The sequence below is a fragment of the Nicotiana tomentosiformis genome, chromosome 2, assembly GCF_000390325.3.
Source record: "Nicotiana tomentosiformis chromosome 2, ASM39032v3, whole genome shotgun sequence".
Lineage (NCBI taxonomy): Eukaryota > Viridiplantae > Streptophyta > Magnoliopsida > Solanales > Solanaceae > Nicotiana > Nicotiana tomentosiformis.
The window spans coordinates 163812179-163828329 of NC_090813.1; positions in this window are offsets into that span (position 1 = coordinate 163812179).

Here is a 16151-nt window from a genome sequence, read left to right on the forward strand (position 1 = left end):
CGAGGGATATATGGATAAGGCACAAGATTTGCTCACTATTGCTAGGAGCTGTAAACTACTAGTATACTTTAAAAGTTCATATCTCTAAAAAGATTTTGGCCTCAGATGACAAAATTTAGCCATTCAATTTACGAGACTTGGTCAAAAATAGGGTAACTTATCGCTTTTAATATATATTGACAAGGTGACAGCTCGATACTTAATAGGAGAAATATGACACGTTTTATTCCATGAAATTCAATCAATTAATATCAACAAGCTACTTCCGCTTACTCTAACATAAGCCAGTGGCCCTTGCATCATTTTATTAGTGGCTTGAGTTACCACGTAGAGATGAATATAAGTAAGATATGAGCCAGCAAATAGATGACACCGATTATGAATATGTGACTGGTGTTGAGTAAGTTTCAAAGACGTTGGAATCAGTAACGAAGATTTGAAAGGAAGATATCGGTTTTAAAAACAACATTCAATGAGCAGTCGTTACAAAGAATCTTTGCATTTATACTCATCCGTTATGCAATCATCGAGAGGGGTTTTATTCATATTAAAGAAGAGCTTCATTTGGGGATCTTATATCCATGAATTGAATTATAAATAGACGAGTCTGTATTCATTGTAGGACACGAAAACATATGTATGCAAAAAGGCTAAAGTTGCTCTGATTTTATTGTCAGGCCCCAACCTCGGGGAGCACGACCGGCGCTCAACCGAGTAAACCCGGTCGAGCAAGCCTAGTAAACCTTTCCTACCCGACTCATTCATGATCCAAAAAGGGAATGCGTCACCATTTGTATAATAGGGGAGAGATCAGTTATATAAATATATAAGCGTTGCTATTTCATTTTTCATTATATGCATTATGCCATAGTTAAGTTTTCAAAATACAACTCGATCCAACGACTGCCCCAACATACATACACGACCCACAAAAATATCTACGGAGCCTCTAAGAATACAAAAGAGCAATATGCCAATGCCGGCAACAAGACCTCAGCTATATCTCAAAATGTGAAAACTTATACAAAGAAGGACTACATGACCCCTAGAAGAAATGGGGCTCACCAAATCTGTTGTGAGGAGAGAAAGAGAGCACCACTATCTGTGATCGGCACTATCTGCGATGGAACCACCTATATCCATTCAAAGATGTAGCGCCTCCGGCAAAAGGGACGTTAGTACTGTCGAATAGTACTAGTATGTGAGGCAAATACTAATCTTAGTAGAATAAACAGTGAAACAAAGAGAAGGCAGTCATAATAATCAATAAGTACTTCATAGAAATATAAAGAAAACACCAAGTAAGGATCACGTAGTTTCCAATTCAATCTTTCCATCTTTTTAGATTAATAATCTTTAGTGCCAAGCCACAACTCACAATGCCACCATATTTTTACACGGAGTCCGGTCTTGGCCCGACCGGCTAAGCCATCTCAAGTGAGACATATCCATATTCACAATTTCATTCAATAATTCCAATACAAATGCCACCATGTGTATAGCATGGCGTCCGATCTCAGCCCGATCGGCTAAGCCATCTCACTTAAGACATAAACTCTTTCAACTGTCCACTCAATTCACATTTCTTTCCCATCTTCATTACATGGCACAAACAATCTCATTTATTAAGTAGTTCTTGGCACTTGGGCACATTTTACAATTCAAGTCTTTTCCTTTTTATTTGTTCAAATAACATCATCATTCATATCGATAAGTACCATCACATAAGGCATTTCACATATAAGGGAAGGAGCTTAAAAAATCATAATTACATTCTCAAATAGCATGATGATATGGTAACCATCTAAAACAGTGAGGGAACATGAATCTTTCAATCAAACACACTAAGGCAAACAATTCTAGTATAATCAAGTTGGAACTTACACCAATATTTCAGACACCAGGAGTTCAATTCTAAGAAGAAGAGAGTTAGCCATACATACCTCAATTGCGCTTCTTTAGACTCTACAATTATCCGAAATCCTTAGCCACCTCAATCAATTTTTGTAATATACAAATTGAACCCATAATTAGGAAAAATGTTCATACTTCTAGTTCACGTTTTATTTTTTCCACACTCTTTATCACATGCATACAAGATGAACCACTCTTATACCCATGAAGTATTACCCTAGTACCCCATTATAGCTATGTTTGAAATTAAGAGCTGGGGTGATGAAACCTTACCTTTTTGGATGAAGAAATTGGGTGCTCTACTTGAGTATTTCCAAGCTTTGAGTGATGGTTGAAGATTGATTGATGAAAATTAGGCCCTCCCTCTTGAACCCTTTCTCTCTCACTCTAGAAGTATCAGAAAATGAGCTCAAAATAGACCTAAGGATTATTTTAACGGAATGGGGGTCGAGTTTTAAATTAAGAAAAATGGTGCCCCGACACAGGTCTGCGGTCGCAGATGCACAGGGGCTTAAAATTTCGCTCACGTATGTGACCAGTATGCGATCCGCATACTTGTTCTGTAGTCGCATAATGCACCGCAGAACTCCCTCCACAGAAATCCAAGAGAAATTATGCAACCGATATGCGGTCCGCATATCGATTATGCTGTTACATAATCGATTGCAAAACTGACCTCAAATTGGCCAAACTTACTGCTTCACTCTGTGGCCATTATGTAGTCCGCAGAGTGATTATGCGGCCGCATAATGGGCCGCAGAAACGCGTTCTTCTTTGATATATTTTCCTCTCAGTCCATAGGGTACTATTCAATCCAAAAAGTCCAAACTAAATTAGCACCACGAAACCCCAAGTTTTTGGTTAAAATTTTTACGGGTCCTTACATTTATTAGCAACATTCTTTCTTTCAACTCAATATAGTGTTATTATTCTTGCTTCTGGAGAAACTCATTTCACCATCAGACTTGTATTTCTTTAAGTTTCATTAATTAATATATTTCTCTTCTTCATAATTTTATTCTTGGATCAAATTAATTCACATGTCTATAAACCATGATATAAATTTAACTATACCATTTTACTGGCAAACAGTTTGGTGCCGATCGTGGGGCATAGGCAATTGTGTTATTACTTTGGTCCATTCACCAATGACAAACCTATTTTGATGCTTTTCTTTAGTCAAAGCAAAAAATAGATATGCCATCTAATGATGTGAACAACTCTTTCAATGTTGGAACAAACAACGAGCGCGGGGATATGTTCCAGCGTGATGACTCAACCAATGAAACTCGTAACGACGGAGATGAGACAACTCTGGTTCGCGATGAACGAAATCCTCGGCATGTGAGAAGTCCAGCTCCTGTCGATATAGATGACAAACCTATTGTTGAAATGGTGAAAGTTTTGAGAGCGCATCAAAGAAAAATTATGAAACATCTCTCAAGACAATACCGGATAATGACGGAGCTCCAGCAAGCACTTTCGGTTGCCTCCAACAATTCCAATGGAGGAGTTCAAACCCCTCCTAGTGTGTATGTAAATCAAACATCACAAAGAACTTGTAATGTCTATTTGAAGGGAGGAGTTTGGATTTAATGAAAATCAAGCAGGTAGTACGGGTAGTGGATCCGGGAACGACAATAACACAAATGATCCTTTGAAAACCGATCTCGTGAGAATCACGAGGGAAATGAATGATTAGATGGATCAAAATGCTAAAGAATTCCACGCTTGGATGGATCAGATCAGACGAGCACCATCGGTATTGAAGGGGCCGAAGAATATTGCAAACGTGGTAATAGTTTTCCTTGTGAGACACCGAGATGGTGCACTCTAGAATAGTACAGTTAGATATGAATACTAGCATGTTCATAAAATTCAGAAGATAGGCACTGAAATCCTATAAAGGATAAATATTTACCTTAGTATGGCTCACGTCCCTAGTGAAGCGAAAATGTTTGGTGGCCCGAAGAGCTTGTGAATGGATCAAGGGGTTCTTAAAGTGGTAGAATATTTTATTGAAGTTTTCAGAATAAGGTAATAGACAGAAATAATAGCAGGAGAATAAGAAGATAGTAAATGAAGAATTATGAGTAAGATGTGATAAATGGGTGACAACGGTAAATTAAAATACGATAGGATGATAGATTCTATAGTCAAGTGAAGGAAACGACAAGAGGTGACGGTCCTTGAGACAATATAATTGTATAAGCCATAAAGTCATACCCTCACTTCGAGAAATGAGTTTTTGACTATAACGTGATTACTAGAAGTCTAAGTTAGACCTCGGAGTAATAGAAATCAGTATGGGCTAGTGAACAAGATAAATTGAACATGAATTAGGGACCAAAGGATTTTACAATAGTCGGCATCGTGAGAATTTCAGAGATAGCGTTCCGACAATAATAGAATGGATAACAAAAGAATAACCTTTAAAGTTCATTCAGGAAGACGCTTCCCTAAAGCAAGCACTATGAGCATAGTTAAGCTTAAGAGAGTAAGTGTGCCAGTTATACTAGGTGTCACCCTCATGCATAAAAAATTCAGTTATCCTTGGTATAGAAGGGTTATTGCAAGGTGAGTAAGATGTCAGTGAAGATGTGAAAAGACGCCAAAGATGATGAGGTAACTATGGAATAGTAAAGGAAGAGTGCGGTAAAAAGGCGAAAGGAATGAAATTGCATTTATTCAAATCCCATAGATATGTTACAACTCCAAATCATTATGGAAGCACGATGTCGGGGAGAGGAAGTAAGGGTTCCCGCCCGGGATGTTATTGATAAATAAGTGCAAATAAACACTTGATACATAAGGAGCTAATGCAAGAGGTAACTTAAGACAAAGGAAATAACCCAGGAGAGATTATGTGAAATGTAGATATTAGAATGGACCAACGAGTAGTTAGTAGTTAATTCATGAAGAGTCTAGTTATGGCTAGACAAGACGACGCAGATAAATCAACAGATCATGCAAGATAAACGTAGTGGACCCAAATATAGGGAATTCAATCTTGCAGATATGACATCATGATCCTTGAGAAATATTCAGATAGGAATTAGGGTAGTTAAAAGTACCGTATAAGTGTTACAGAAATAAAATAAAGTGCCACTGGGGAGACAGTCAAAATTTCAGTTTAGAAGAAACCCTACAGCACAAGGGTGTAGAGGTAAGTAACTACGGATAATTATAGGCGAGTATAAACATCAAAAATTCCTTTGGGTATATGATTTAATGAGCTCGTATCTTTACAGGATTCATAGGGTCTCCACTATGTACTACCCTAAAATACTAGCTAAGGAAATAAGGAAGAAGGCTTCAACCTAAGCATAGTAACCTAAATAAAAAATGGTCTTGTAACAACAATCTCACGACAACATTGTATGCACTCCTTAAGAAAGTGGCACATATCGTAGGTAATGAACGGGGAAAAAAGTTTAAAAGCAATATTCGAGATCATATGGGTTACATGGAATTCCAATATGTGTGGGTACTAAGATAAGCGAAGTATGCATAAAACAAGTGCTTATCTGAAGGTTTCGAGTAGTATAAATAGATGTGTAGGTCGCAAGCTAAAGTATGGTAGAGTAACAAGTTTTTAGGTAGATAGGAGTAAGGATAAGAAAATATGTGTCAGAAGGTGACAAGAATAGGTAGGCCTCAGAAATAAGCCCATCAAAATAAGAGAGCTGATGGCTTTCGCAAGTTATAGAAAGCTCGGTATAGCCACTCAGAGGAGTCTTAGACTAGGAGGAATTAGAAGAGATGAAATGTTGCCCTGGTAGTAGAATAAGGGTATAACGGTGATAGATAAGAGGATGACATTTAGGCTTTTGATTCAATAATGATTGTGAGAAAAAGGATTTCATAAATTGCACGGGATTAGAACCCATATGATGAATCACGTTAGGATGCTATGAAATACGGTTATTGAACTATAGTATCATCCCTAGGTTAATCAGGAAAATCACCTTAAATGTTCCCGATGCAACATGAGCCCTAGTGACAATGTATTACGTAAGAGATTTCAAGTTATCGGTGGTAGATTATGGATCAACATTGGATGGATAAAAGCTACAAAGTATGAGATGAGATTAAGTTGTCATTCTTAAGATGAACAGTAATGAGGAAGCATTAAAGGAATTAGATTTATACATATAGGATAAGTAGCAAGAGAGTAACCTAGAGTTGGGTAGCAAACCTCGATAATAATAAACCGAAGTAAGATTTACGGTATATCATGACCTACTTTGTTGTAGTAAAGCCATAAGCATATATAACCAAGGCTATGAAACAAAATATGGCAATAGTCGTAAGTTCGACAAAGTACCAAGCGAAGAACTTCAGTACACCTATATATGCCCATAGGGATAACTTGTCATAGTTATATATATATTCACAAGGTGATGCCTAGAGATTGGATAAAAGCGGGAGGAAAAGGGAGAGAAGAGTCGCATCTGCGCACAAACAAGGACAAAATTGTACAGGATGCATGACAGAAGGTAGCGACAGTTACGAGATTGGAAGAATTCCGATCACAAGTCGTGGTGTGAAAAAGAGGCCTAAAGGGGAAATGCCATGGCCATTGGATTTATTCACAGAAAAGTTACCTAGGTGGAAAGGACAATATTAAATTATTTGTAAGAGCTATAGGTTATGTGACTGATAAGCGGATCAGTCAGCATTCGAGGACGAATGTTCTAAAGGGGAGAATAATGTTACATCGTATATTTTCGTACGTGAGAGTACATCATAAGTCAGTTGATATAAGCTCAGAAATGAGATTATATTTGGAAGCATATAAAGTAAGTTAATCGTACTACCTTGGAGGTTACAAATATTTAAAATCATGGATAACAAGTACCAAGAGTGTTGGAAGGCTAAACAAAATGAAGAAAATAAGTTTCGTCGAAAGTCGAAAAACGGGGAAAGTTATAACATATACTTTTGGGGTGAGTCTAGGCTGCTTAACATGATAGGGAGGTTATTTTATGAGTTGGTTTAGTCGTATGATAGTCGTGTATTACGTTTTGAAGTCAAGAGAGTTGTGGAACAAAAGTTGGCAAAGGTAATCACAAGTTACATTCATAAATATGCAGAAAATTAAGTCAAATGTAGCTGAGCTTTTCTCCTAATATACATGTAATTAAGGGATGATCCGCATACAAAATTGAATATCTACGAGTCTAATTTCTAACACATTAAATCGTTCATCAATACGACATTGGATTAGAGGGATATTCACATTTTCGCGAGAGTGCGCGGACTGGTAGGTGACAAGTAGGTGCATCACCTATTTTCTTAAATGAAAGGACAAAATAAATCCGTAAAAAGGGGCAGATTGAGGGCGGCCAAGGGGCCATTTATATGGGATGATTATATCACATTTTTAACAAAATCTCATGAGCAAAACATAGGAGAAACCCCAGCAACTTCTCCCCCAAAAATCCCACACAAACCCTAGGTTATTTCTGGTGATACGAAGCGATTCTAGTACCAAAAAACCCGGACAACTTTCTAATTTCCCTTTCTCCTTCTTATAGCTGCATTGGGGGACTTATTTTGGATGAAGCGTGACTAGGTTTCGTGGGTTCTACTTATTCCAAGGTATGTTTATGCTTATCTTTCCCTTATCTAAGTTTCTACGAGTTGTAGCTCGATCGTAAAGACTAGAACTTGCGAGTTTCGAAAGCGTAGTATGTTGTTTGTTATGGAATCACTATTGGCTGGTTGTGAACTTAATTTAAAGTTGAATTCATGGATTTTTTATATGAGAATATGCTTAATTATATATTATTGGTTGTGTTTCTCGATTTGGAAGAAAAGACAAGTCGAAAACGTGTTTTAGTAATCATAAAAATAAGTTTTGAGTTGCAGAACTTGTGGGACTGTTATGGGGTCGTTTTAAAGTTTTATTATGGCTGAAACTTAGTAGGGATAATTGAATATGTGGCGGTTAATGTTGTTGATAAATTATGGAAGGGAGAAGGGGTTTCAAACTATAGTTGTTTAGTCACAAACAGAGCTTGCCGCTCAAAATGGTTGTTGTAGTAATTAGAGAGCTTATTGTGAATTGTATTGTTGTTGTTTGGGCTATTTGGTGACTTTTAGTAACTTATGGGATGTAGTAAAAACAAGTGAGGTGCTGTCCGTTTTCTTGTACAATGTTGGTTTTGAAATATGAGAGTTACAATGCTTATATGACGACGACGAATTCGGTTTACTCATTGTCGGCGTAAGAAGATCATATTGAGCTTGGTTGACCATTCGAGAGAAGATTGCAAAGGTATGTTAAGGCTATCCCTTCTTTCATTTTGGCATGATCCATATGATACAACGAAACGAGCAAACACACAATTTTCATAAATGATTTTATTCTTAGAAGTACTAGGGTTGCCGATGTTCTTGATTCCCCATATGTCCTATTATTATATCGTCTATTCATGGGTCTCAAAAAATATGTAAGTTGATAAAGCTTATTTCGTGATAGTAACCGAAGGCACATTGATCTTATGACATCCCGAGAGATGTTATTGACTTACTTCATTATGCATTGCATTCACTTATACATGTACATTGACCCATGACCAAATGACGTTATATACATGTATATTATATGTATATGGGGTATGGAGAAAGGTTACGGTGTTATATTCGCATCACCACCTAATCAGTTGGTATGCATTGATGATTTTGCCCATAGAGGCTGAGATGATATGATGGAATGCCCTTAGAGGCTTGATGATGTTATGTACACATATATCTATGCATTATATGACATTTATATGCACATGCATGACATTATAAATGTTTCATGATTCTCAAAGCTATTCAGACTTACATGTTGAGTCCTTAACTCCATGTTTCTTTAATGTCTTTTATATACTACTTTTCATTCCTTACATACTCGGTACTTTATTTGTACTAGCATCTCTTTTTCCTGGGGGCGCTGCGTTTCATGCCCACAAGTCCCGATAGACAGGTTGACACTCATCCTAGTAGGCTATTAGCTCAATGGAAGTTGTTGATGCACTCCACTTGCTCCAGAGTTGCCTATTTGGTCAGTATGATTTGGACATGTATTAATTGGTTTGGTAGGGCCCTGTCCCAACCTTTATGGCGTTTACGTACTCTTAGAGGCTTGTAGATAGATGTCATGTATATGGATACTTGTATGGCGTTGTCGACCAATGTTTTGAGTGTACAAATGATCATGTCGTCCATATAGGCCTATACGTCATATGTATAAGTTTCTATATAATGTTTGGTCATCCTATGTCTACTATTCCCATTTTATTCTGTTTATCTCATGACGGCCCTTTTGGTCCATTTACCTATGATGGTGTGACAAGAAAGATACGTTATGTTGGTACTTGGTTGAGTAAGGCACTAGATGCCCGTCGCGGCCCTCCGATTTGGGTCGTGACATAGTCGCGCGGACACAACACTCATGAACCAACACGATCAGAAGTACCTGGATCTAGACAAAAATGTGCAGAAGTGTAGCATGATTTTACCACTACGTTACACAGTAAATATCAAGACTAACATCAGTGGTATAGTGACGAGGTAAGTCGAGACACTCACTAGACATAAAACATGTGCAAGATATTAACATAAAGCTAGCAATGGAAAGACCGTTAATTTAAGGCTAACATTGTAAAGATTATTAATATAAAACAAACAAAGGAATAATATAAACACAATTGACCACAAGAAGTAAACAGTTAATAAAGCAGCAACAGAATCAGAACATAGATGAAATATGAATGAACTCAAATTAGGAAAACAAATGACAATTCAAGTAATCAAATTGTTTCCAACGCATGACTTACAACATGAATTACCCCGAGGCGCCACACCTCGTAACCACAAATCATAATCTATAATTCCGAATCTTACACGCATGGCACGTCGTGCCCACATTATCAATCACCTTCGCACAACAAAGTTCACGTGCTACTATGTATATTGTAATCGTGTCAACTGTCAAATGCCAAATAAAATGTTGGAGAGGTTTATTTAAATACAATAACACATAATAGTGTTTATTAAAAATAATTTTAGTTTAGAAATTAATAATAGCTGCCAACTCAAGGTCGTGGACAATTAATTGGCAGCTATTATTAAAAGTCCACGACCTATTATTAATAGATGCGAACCATATCAATCTTTCCATTATTTCTACGAGATGTATCATGGATGTGAGACAATATTACTGGTGGAGGATAATGAAGAAGGACACAGTAGAGTATTTGGCTTGGTGTCTAAATTGCCAGCAAGTGAAGTATGAGCATCAGTGGCCAGGTAGGTTGCTTCAGAAATTAGAGATTCCGGAGTGAAAATGGGAGCGGATCACTATGGATTTCGTTGTTGGGCTTCCACGAACTCAGCGGAAGTTTGATGCAGTTTGGGTGATTGTGCATAGGCTGACCAAGTCAGCTCATTTCATTCTTATGATGACTATCTATTCTTCCGAGCAGTTGGCTCAAATTTATATCCGTGAGATTGTCAGGCTTCATGGCGTACCAGTATCTATCAACTCTGACCGGGGTACAAAGTTTACATCACGGTTCTGGAGGGCCGTACAACATGAGTTGGGTACTCGAGTGGAGCTGAGCACAGTATTTCACCCTCAGACAGACGGACAGTCCGAGTGCACTACTCAGATATTAGAGGACATGCTCCGTATGTGTGTGATAGATTTTGGAGGTTCTTGGGATCAGTTCTAGCTACTAGCGGAGTTTGCCTACAACAACAGTTATCAATCGAGCATCCATATGGCACCGTATGAGGCTTTGTATGGTAGGCGGTGTAGGTCCCCAGTGGGTTGGTTAGAGCTGGGCAAGGCTAGATTATTGGGTACAGACTTGGTTTAGGATGCTCTGGAGAAGGTTAAGGTGATTCAGGATAGACTGTGCACAACCTAGTCCAGGCAGAAGAGTTATGCAGATCGAAAGGTTCGCGATGTGGAATTCATGATTAGAGAGCGGGTCCTGCTCTGGATGTCACCCATGAAGGGTGTTGTGATGTTCAGAAAGAAGGGCAAGCCGAGCCTGATGTTTATCGCCCCATTTGAGGTATTGCGGCGTGTTGGGGAGTTTCTTTTGAGCTTGCCTTGCCTCCCAGTCTAGCAGGAGTTCACGTAGTATTCCATGTTTCTATGCTCCAAAAGTATCATGGTGATCCGTTTCACGTGTTGGATTTCAGCTCAGTCCAGTTGGACAAGGGTTTATCTTATGTTGAGGATTCAGTGGCGATCTTGGATAGGCAAGTTCAAAAGCTGAGGTCAAAGAATATTGCTTCAGTGAAGGTTCAGTGGAGGGATCAGCTGGTCGAGAAGGCGACTTGGGAGACCGAGCAAGATTTTCACAGCTGTTATCCTCATATTTTCACCACTTTATGTATGTCCCTATACTCGTTCGAGGACGAACATTTGTTTAAAAGGGGGGATGTAACGACCCGTCCAGTCATTTCGAGAGGTATATCTCCGTTTTCATTTTCTGCTCATTTTTATGCTTCCCGGTTGTTTCATGACTTACCGGGTTAGTTAGTTCGGGTCCAGAGTGAATTCAGAGTGAATTGAGACACTTAGTATCTTAATTGAAATCTTAAGCTTGAAAAGTCGACCTGATGTCGATATATGTGTAAACCACATCGGGTTGGAATTTTGATGGTTCCATTAGCTCCGTTGGGTGAATTTGGACTTAGGAGCATGTCCGGATTGTGATTTGGAGGTCGGGAGTAGAGGCTTGAAATGGCAAAAGTCAAATTTTTAGGATGTTTGATTGGGAGTTGACTTTTTAATATCAAAGTCGGATTCCGATTTCGGAAGTTGCAGTAGGTTCGTGGGGTCATTTATGACTTATGTGCAAAATTTGAGGTCACTCGGGCGTGATTTGATAGGTTTCGGTGTCATTTGTAGAATTTGGAAATTTCAAAGTTTATTAGGCTTGAATCCATGTGTAATTCATGTTTTGATGTTGTTTGAGATGATTTGAGGGTTCGACTAAGTTCGTATGATGTTTTGGGACTTGATGGTATGTTTGGTTGGGGTCTCGGGGGGCCTAGGGTGAGTTTCGGGAGGTTAACAGACCATTTTGGACCTTGGTTGATAGTTGATGTCTGCTGCTGTGCTTTTCTGGTTTCCTCTTACATGTTCGCGAGAGGAGCCTTGCGTTCGCGAAGGGTGTTTGTGAGCTGGGAATTTTTATTCTTCACGTTCATGAAGAAGAGGACGCGAACGCGAAGGAGTGGTATGTGTGTGCATCGTGAACGCGAGTAGCTGGGGACCCCATGCCTTTGGTCTACGCGTTCGAGGGGTAGGGGTCGCGTTTGCGAAGGGTGATGTTGGTAAAGCTTCGCGTTCCCGAAACTATGGTCACGTTCGCGAAGAGTTAAGTTGAGGGGCAGGTAGATTGGTCCACGCGAACGCGAGAGGGTGGTCGCGTCGCGATGAAGGTGCATTTGGGTAGATTTAAAAGATTATAAACGAGGGTTTCGAGTTCATATCATAAAATTGAAGTGGGAGCTCGATAGAAGGCAATTTTTGGAGAGATTCTTGCGTGGGTGTTTGGGGCAAGTGATTCCTATCCAATTTTTGTCAAAATCCCATGATTATGCCTTTAATTCCACTATCTAATTTGTGATTTAGGTTGGAAATTTGGGAAAAAGAGGAAGAATTCTTGAGTTAGATTTTTGAGGTTTTGAATGGGATTTTGTTAGCCGATTTGGGTAAATTCGATATGGTTATACTCGTGAGTGAATGGTCTTTCGGGTTTTGTGACTTTTGTCGGATTTCGAGACGTGGGCCTAGGGGTCGGTTTGAGTCAATTTCGGATTTTGGCTTATAATTTCGTGTTTTCCTTATGGAATTGATTCCATTAGCCTATATTAATTGTATTGTACTGCTTGTGGCTAGATTCAGGGCATTTGAAGACTGATTCAAGGGGCAAAGGCATTTCGGAGTAGGATTTTGCTCGGTTGAGGTAAGTAACAGTTTTAAATATGGTCCTGAGGGTATAAAACCCCGGATTATTGTATTATGTGAGTATTTGGATGTGACACACATGCTAGGTGACGGGTGTGTGGGCATGCACCATCAGAATTGGGACTTGGTCCGTTACGTGAAACTCGAAAGTTGAATAAGCTTGTTTTTAGATATGTGCCTTTTTTGTGCTATAGAAATTTCACAGTGAATCATGCTATAAATCATGCTTAGGCTATGTGTTGGTGCTGTAAAGAACCCAGTGGCCGTGATACCTGTTGAACCTTTCTGCTTATTGTTACTTGTACTCAGTCGTAGTATTACTTGCATATTATACCTCAGTCTCTATTATTCCCTGATGATACATTATATCATTCTATTTGTGGCTGATTCCCCTTTATTACTGAGGGCCGTGAGAATAGAGAAGTTGATGACTGAGTGAGGACGAGGGCTTGTCTGTGAGGTATTGATACTATAGCACGTGAGTTGTCCGTGCAACATGTGAGTTGTCCCTGCGGATCCATATATTGATACTATAGCACGTGAGTTGTCTGTGCAGCACGTGAGTTGTCCGTGCGGATTATAGTGCTTGGGTTGTAAGAGCCCCTCCAGAGTCTGTACACCCCCAGTAAGCGCAGGTACCTATTGAGTGTGAGTATTGAGGGCTGAGAGCCGAGTGTTGAGCTATTGAGAGAGCCTGAGGGACGGTTGCCTTGAGAGTTTGCACTTGTTTTCATTTGTTGCTGCACTTAGATGATTTATGTCATTGTTCTGAAACTTCTAGAAAAATATTGTATCCGGTTTTACCTGAACTTGGTATTGTGTAACTGATTTGACTTAATTTTCCGGATTTGACAGCATGTCTACTTTTCTTGTTGAGATTACTGAAAATGAATTATAACTGTATAGCTCATCACTATCTTTCAGTTCCTTATTTATTATTGTTACTTATTGGGTTGGTTGTACTCACGCTACACCCTAGACTTCGTGTGCAGATCCAGGTGTTCCCGGTCATAGCGGGTGTTGATATTTGAACAGCTGATTCCAGAGACTATCGAGGTAGCTGCATGGCGTTCGCAAGCCTTGGCTCTCTTTCATTATCTTTATTGCATTTCAGTTCTTATTCCTTAGACGTTGTATTAGACTGTTCCTGGTATAGATACTCATGTACTCAATGACACCCTAGTTTTTGGGATAGATTGTATTGTGATGCGAGTTATTCTTTTCCACAAAGGTTTTTCTTAAATATTAATTGCTTCTGTCTATAATTTCAAAGCTTTTACTGTGTTAAGATAGTGAGTAGCGGCTTGCCTAGTACCACGATAGGCTCCATCACGACGGTTGGTTTTTAGGTCGTGACACAAAAATACTTTTCCCAATCTAAGTAGTAAAAATCCACTCCAAAATTGCCCTAAACCGAACTCCAAAACCTTGTGATAAAAAGTAACTAAATTTTGAAACAATTAAAAAAAATACAGTAGTTGTCCCAACTTGAATCAGGTCCTAGATGGTCCCAAAACTCATGTTTCATAATCATACCATACTCCATGTGAGATTACACCCAAGATAGCTTCTTGAATCACCCAATTTGGCCTTAAAATGAAGGAGATATAATGTTTTGATGTTTTAAAAGCAATGTGAAAATTTCAAGGATATAAATGGCATTTTCGTAATCACTTACACAAGAAAAAAAACCCAGCAATCATAAAACACGCTACGAACCGACTCGCGTACCCAAAATACCGAAAAGAGGTCATCTTGACCCGATATTGACCATGGTCAAATTTTAAATTTTTAACATAACTAGTTTCTCAACCAACGATCCGAAACACACCCGAGCCCCTCGGGATCCATCAAATCATTCCAACAAGTAAAAATAAATCATCAAAACTTATCCAAATCCTCAAAACACCCACGAAACTTCCGAATATTCTTTTAAAAGAGTTTCCGAATCACACATACACACTTCGGATTACATTCAAACTTTGTACACAATTTCAAGTCAACTATATAGACATATCCAAAGTCTCGGAACACTAATTGGAGTCCAATAATATCAAAAATCAACTCTTGGTCAAACTTATTTACTCTTATGTTTTTGTAATTGTCAGCTTTCGACAAATAGTGTTGAATTCTTCTAGGTGTAAGGCCCCATGAAAAATTTTACCTAAAATCCGAGGTTTCATGGTGCCGAGGTAGACTAACGTACGGACTTTTTGGGTTGAACGGTGCGTTGGGGAGTTGAAGAAAATATTATTGCAGAACAGGGTGTTTCTACGGTCCATTATGGGACCACAGATCCGCCGCGAAGTGACGCATAGAAATTGGCCAATTTTGGAGGTTGTTTTGCGGTCAACTATGCGACCGCATAATCGTTTCACGGGCCGCACATTTATTGCATAACCAGCATGAAGATTTCTGGGGGGAGATTCTGCGGTCGCATAATTGATATGCGGGCCGCATACCTTGCCGTAGACTGGACCAGGCCAGGTTAGTTTTTGGGATCGTTTATGCGGTCCATTTTGCGGGCCACAGACCTAGTCTACGGTGCACTCTACAACCGCAGAGTTGAGTTCGGAGGGTCCATATTTTGATTTTTATAACCCGACCCTATCAGATTAAAAGCCATTGGGTCTAGTTTAGAAGGCAAAAATCTGCCATTTCAGAGTGAGGGGAGTGCTTTAGAGATAGAGGAGGAAGCCCCAAGTACTTTGTTCATCAACCTTTTCTCAAGCTCTGAAATTCAACAAAGACAACTCACAAGGTCTTTACCCAATCAAATTTTAGGATTGGACTAAAAAGTATGTAATGAGAAGTGTGATTCTTAAGTGTTATTTATGCATGCATGTACCATCAAGGTTGGTGGGAAGGTTATTAAGCTCAAATGGGTAAACATTGGGTTGTGGGATGAAGGAATCCACCATAGGAGAACCTTGAAACCTTAATGCGCACCTAGTGCTTGATAAAATGCTAAAATGAGCTAAAACCCCGAGTATCTTCCTAATTATGGTTCAAATATGTCATGTTTTTAATAGATTGAATTCTCTAGTATTTCCGAAATATTGTAGTAATTTAAGGAAGCTAAAGCAAGGTATGTTGGCTAAACTCCTCTTGTAGAATCGATTTCCATGTTGTCCTCGTATATTGCGATTATGATTGGCTCAATTTCTTATTTCTCATATTCCGAGTCCTTCCTAATAGATTAAATTATTCTAAAATAAGTGTTGTGTTGAAAGATGTGTGTACTCAAAAT